The 5,799-nt window shown below is 33.6% G+C and overlaps 2 pseudogenes; one reads left to right on the top strand and one right to left on the bottom strand.

Annotated features, from left to right (window-relative positions):
• Window positions 1–2,788: 2,788 nt before the first annotated feature.
• LOC147075495 (26S proteasome regulatory subunit 10B pseudogene) lies at window positions 2,789–3,952 on the top strand (annotated as a pseudogene).
• Window positions 3,953–4,196: 244 nt separating this feature from the next.
• LOC147075494 (serine hydroxymethyltransferase pseudogene) lies at window positions 4,197–5,573 on the bottom strand (annotated as a pseudogene).
• Window positions 5,574–5,799: the final 226 nt, after the last annotated feature.

Below are 5,799 nucleotides of genomic sequence, written 5' to 3'. Positions count from 1 at the left end.
ATATGCTCAGGGCCAGAAATTGTCTGGTAAATGGTATTCTGTGGTATTGCGTTTTTTCTCTCCTTTGTTGATTGAAACTCGGAATTTTCAGCAAAAAGTTCCGGCATAAAACTATTTTCCGAATCTTCCATGGGGATAAAATTACAAAATTTTAAAAAGTAGTAAAATACCGATTTTGTATTTTCAATACAAGCGAATATCTTACAGCATCCAATTTTTTTGATATTCAAGACAAAGTTACAATAATCTTAGGTACTATATTTCAATATTGAATTTCCTATCAACTGCAAAGATTGGTCATAACGGATGCAGCTAAGTTTGCAGAACGATAGACTAAAGGATTTGGTGTTTAGAGCCAGTTATTGATGCTTGATTTATCTTATAGTTTAAACAATCGGAATCAACCCAGTCAAGTAAAAAAGAATTGTATCTGCGTCTACTCTTACTCCTTCAATAATAAGATAGCTTTTGACTCCAATCAAGGATTCTTTAATTGTATTAATTCCCTCGACTTCTCCTAGCCTGTAGTTTTGTTTATCAAAGAAATTCGCTATGAAAAAGCATTCTAAGGTTTCATTGATAGTTACATCATAGGTTTCTTGATTTTCAAAGTTGTTGTTATTTAAATAACCTACTTTGGTATTGGACTTGGAAATACTTCCAATTGTACCTATGGTTAAGAATTTCCGACATTCATTTAAAACAATATTAACTGTAGAGAGGTTTTCAAATTCTATCTTCATAGGCTCCATGAAGAGATTGGTGGGTATTTCTGCATTTCTAATCACTTCATTTCCAGGGTGAGCAATGATATCATCAATTTTAGAGAAATTGTCAGGTAGAAATCCAATGGATCCATAGCAGTTGGATCTCTCTTTTGTCTCATTAATCTTGAGTACCTGATTTGTTGGTGGATCATGCTGTGAGCATTTGGTCAAACATACTACACTTATGATTTCAATTTGAGTAAAAATAGAGCTTATGTAGAATGTAAATCCTGCCCTTACAACCCTTCTCAACTCAGTGATCTTAATTTCTTTATTCTTTATCTGATAAAACTTTGGATCTGAATTATAAAAAAGTACAATTTTTTTATCATCAACTTCACACAGCCAATATTCCATAAGTTGTCCATTTTGATTCATTCTCAGTATTGTACTACAGTATACTACCCTCCCCGTAATAGTTTCAAACAATCGAGTAGAAGGTAGATTCATCCTAGCATCACCGATTTTGGTAATCTTCATCAATGATTTGGCAGTAACCTCTTCACAATCGAAATAGATAGACTCTGTAAAGCTATTATACACCATTCTATCTATCATGGCCATCTTCTTTTTTTTACGATATTCACTCAAGCAAATTATTTCACCTACATTTAAGGAACTGTATTGAACAAGGGATTCACTCCAAAAAACTACCTTTAGGTTAATATTATTAGACGATACAATTAGAAAGAAAAATGGATTGTATACACTTGGATAGAGATTGATTCTCGTCTTTTGAGTAATCCGAGCAATAAAACAGGGAGGAAGTGGATTTCTTAGATTAAGGATTTCTCTCCCCTCAATAGCATATTTGCCTAAAAAAATATTTGCCTTGTATATTGGCTTTGCTTCCTTTGAATCTATTTCATTCAATGAATTGGGCAATGTGTCACAGAGAAATGGAAGATAATATTTGTTTAAAATTTCAGGTAATCCTAATTGACCTGAGTGTTTATCGCTCGCTTCCTGCTTTTCCACCTCAAAAAGTATACCTTCATGGTCTGTCTCTGTGATTACAATGAAATCTCCTGTGTCCAAAAGGCCATGTGATATACTTTCAGACATTTTTCTATTTACATCTAGAAAGTAATGCTTTTCCTTATATACATGCAATGTAAATAATAGGTCTGGATGATACCTTCTAAATATTTCTATCACACGATACTTCATTATATTCATTTTAGGGGTATTACAATAATTAGTTAAATTAATAACAAAATAATAATATTTACACTATGATTCGTTGATGTCAGAAGAGTTTTGTGATTTCAGTTAACCCATAGCGTCTAACAACAAATGGTCTACAGTACTCTATTTCTATACAATACAATATTGTTTCATCTAATCTCTGATTTTAATTTAATTTTTTGTTAGGAATTATTAATACTTTATTAGAAGTGGGGTTTTTAAAATCAAGTGAACTAGCACAATAAATAAATGATGTTGCTTTAATTTGATATATTTTTTATTTAGTAGTAACTGATATTCTTTTTTAGAAGATAAATAATTTAAGGTTTGTCTGTATGTTTCAAATTGTGATGATAAATCAACTGGGGTAAACAATTCTTTTTATTGGCAAAAGCAAAGGAATATTTATCTATTTGCATGACTAGCAATCAATTAACCTTATGCTTCAATTACTTTCTATTTTAAGTTCTTAGTGGAATAAAGCATTTTATACAACATAGACAATCTACACATGAATATACTCTAGCTGCTAGGCTCTTTTTTAACTCTTTATATTATATAATGTTCAATGATGCATTCCGCATAGTAAAGTCTATATGTTTGATAATCAAATTATTCAATCCATTTGTGTATATGATCTTATACTAATGTCCTGTATCTCTGTTCAAATAAGATACATATAAGGAGAGCCTAGAAATGTCAAGCTTTCGTTATATGCTGGTAACTTATATTTTTTGGTTAAAATGGTGCTATATCTATTGATAGCATTTTGCTTGGAATTTTTCAACCGTGAAACAAATAAATTTATTTAAATTTACTTTATTCTCCCTAAAATGACAAGTGAGAAAGTTTACAGGGATTACTACAATGCAATAAAAAAGCATGAAGAGGTTTCTGAAAATCTAAAAAACGAAAGAAATATTCTCAAGCATACAGACAAACAATTTGATAAAAGTGAAAATGACTTGAAAGCTCTTCAAACTGTAGGCCAAAACATTGGGGAAATTCTGAAAGCCCTTTCTCCAGAGAAATACATTATTAAGACATCTCACGGTCCGAGATATGTTGTTGGATGTGCCAAGCATATAGATAGAAATCAACTTAACTTGGGTACCCGTGTGGCTCTAGATGTAGTAACACTGACAATTACAAAAATCTTAGCGAGAGAAGTTGATCCATTAATTCATAATATGGCTGAAGAAACACCCAAGGGATTAGATTTTGAGTCGGTTGGAGGTCTTGATGAACAGATTAGAGAAATCAGAGAGGTGATTGAACTCCCATTAAAAAATCCAGAGATTTTTAGGAGAGTGGGAATCAAGCCGCCAAAAGGTGTACTACTGTATGGACCTCCAGGTACTGGTAAGACACTTCTTGCTAGAATTGTAGCTTCAACTATGGATGTTACATTTTTGAAGGTTGTAGCCTCGAGTTTAATTGAAAAATACATTGGGGAATCGAGTAGAATGATCCGAGAGATGTTTGCTTATGCTAGGTCCAAAGCACCCTGTATAATCTTTATGGATGAAATCGATGCAATTGGAGGGGCCAGATCAAATGATTCCAATTCAAGTGACAGAGAAGTTCAAAGAACGCTGATGGAGCTACTCAACCAAATGGATGGTTTTAGTGATTTAGATGATGTAAAGATCATTATGGCCACCAACAGACCAGACATTCTTGATCCTGCATTGCTAAGGCCTGGAAGATTGGACAGGAAAATTGAAATTGGTCTGCCCAATGAAGTTGGGCGAAGAGAAATATTAAAAATACACTCCGCTCAAATGAGTAAGGGAGAGGACATTGATTTTGAGAATTTGGTTAAGTTGACCACTGGTTTTAATGGAGCTGATTTAAGAAATGTTTGTACAGAGTCGGGGATGATAGCACTGAGAGAGGAAAGGGATTATGTCACCCATGAAGATTTTGTAAAAAGCGCCAGAAAGCTTGCTGAATCGAAAAAATTGGAGACGAAGCTGGACTACAAAAGAAAATAAATACAAAATTTGAATAAAGCCCAAAAATTTGCACCACTTTATTTAGTGGAAATACAATCTTTATTTTTGAATTGTATTAAATCAAGAATGCCTCATGAATTACATGAAAATTCCCTTGTATTAAAATACAGAAACGTTTTGGGATCAGAGATATTTAAGGATTTTATTTTATGATTACAGTAAAAAGTCATATTAATGGAGGAGTTATTAGACTAATTCCCATGAAACTTTTTTTTAATTTCATTTACTTCTTAAGTCGATAATCAAATATTGGGATGGGAAAATGACTTGAAAACTTCTCAACCCTAGCTTTTAAATCCAAAATTCGACCATCTTTCAATGCAGCTTCAACAAGCCTGGCCAAATCTAATTTGTTGGAGTTGTCATATGCTTTTGGGGATAGATCGGTTGCAATTTTAATGGCTTCATCTATTAAAGCAGCTACCTTCACAAAGTCCGATTCTTTAAATCCTCTGGTAGTTAACGGAGGAGTACCAATACGTATAGCCGATGGATTCCAAGGGCTTTTGTCTGTAGGAATGCAATTTTTATTGATACTGATATTTGCCAGTTCACAGACTCTTTCCACCTCAATTCCACTTACATCTTTGAGGCATAGAAGCAATAAATGAGAACTGGTACCCTTTGAATATAATTCGTATCCCATTTTTTTAAATTCATCACAAAGAGTCAGAGCATTACTGTGTACCTGCTTACAATAGTCTTTATACTCTTGTGTGTTTGCTTGTTTCAAGGCCACTGCAAGAGCACCTATCTTTTGATTATGAGGTCCTCCTTGAAGGCCAGGGAAAACTGCGAAATCAATCTTTGCTTTTAAGTCAATAGTGATTTCTTTCCCATCAACAATCTGATTCTTCAGCTTTTTATAAAATATCATTGCCGATCTTGGCCCCCTAAGAAGCTTGTGGGTGGTAGTTGTAAGAATATCACAGTATTCAAATGCATTATCCATAATCCCTGTGGCTATAAAGCCGCTAATATGTGCCATATCCATCATCAGATACCCATCACCTGCAATTTTTCTTAATCTTTTGTAGTCAAAATCATGTGGATATGCAGATGCACCACAAACCAAGAGATTGGGTTTAAATTCTGCAGCATCAATTTCCAACTGATCATAGTCAATCTTTCCATCCTTACACTTGTAAGACATTGACTCAAAAAATATCGAAGATGCCGAAATCTTTCTGGTAGAGGTTTTATATCCATGTGTTAGATGACCTCCAGATGGCAAGTCCAACCCCATTAACCTTCCTCCTCTACCTATTGCCCCTAGATATGCTGCTAGATTAGCACCAGATCCGCTAAGTGTTTGAACATTGACATCCCATATTTCAGGGTTAAGATTAAATAATGACAGGGCTCTGGATTTACAAATACCTTCAACAGAATCAATAAATTCATTCCCACCATAATACCGGTGCCCAACCTGTCCTTCAGAATATTTATTACAAAGAATAGAACTTCCTGCTTGTAAAACGGAAATAGATGCAAAATTTTCACTTGCAATCAATTCCAAGCCATTCCTCTGTCTTCCCTCCTCCTTCTTAATCAACTCATGGATTTCTGGATCAAACTCTTCTAAGCTTTGATACAACATTTGGGGGAAAATATAAATTGTGTAAAAGCTAGAGTAAGTTGTAATTAGCCAAAATTAAATATGACTGTAAGCTAAGTCAACTAAAGAAAATACTCGTTAAGAGGAAAATTCAGCACAATATCCAAAAGTATCTTTTAATATAAAATTTGGAGAAAAATTAATTTATACCAAATTGGACTAAGATGGTTAATGTAAAATTTGAATTCCCACTTTAGAAAAATGCATA

The sequence above is a fragment of the Rhyacophila brunnea genome, unplaced genomic scaffold, assembly GCF_057557595.1.
Source record: "Rhyacophila brunnea isolate RB1 unplaced genomic scaffold, BYU_Rbru_1.0 scaffold_144, whole genome shotgun sequence".
Taxonomy (NCBI): Eukaryota; Metazoa; Arthropoda; class Insecta; order Trichoptera; family Rhyacophilidae; genus Rhyacophila; species Rhyacophila brunnea.
This window is presented reverse-complemented; position numbering and strand designations above follow the sequence as displayed.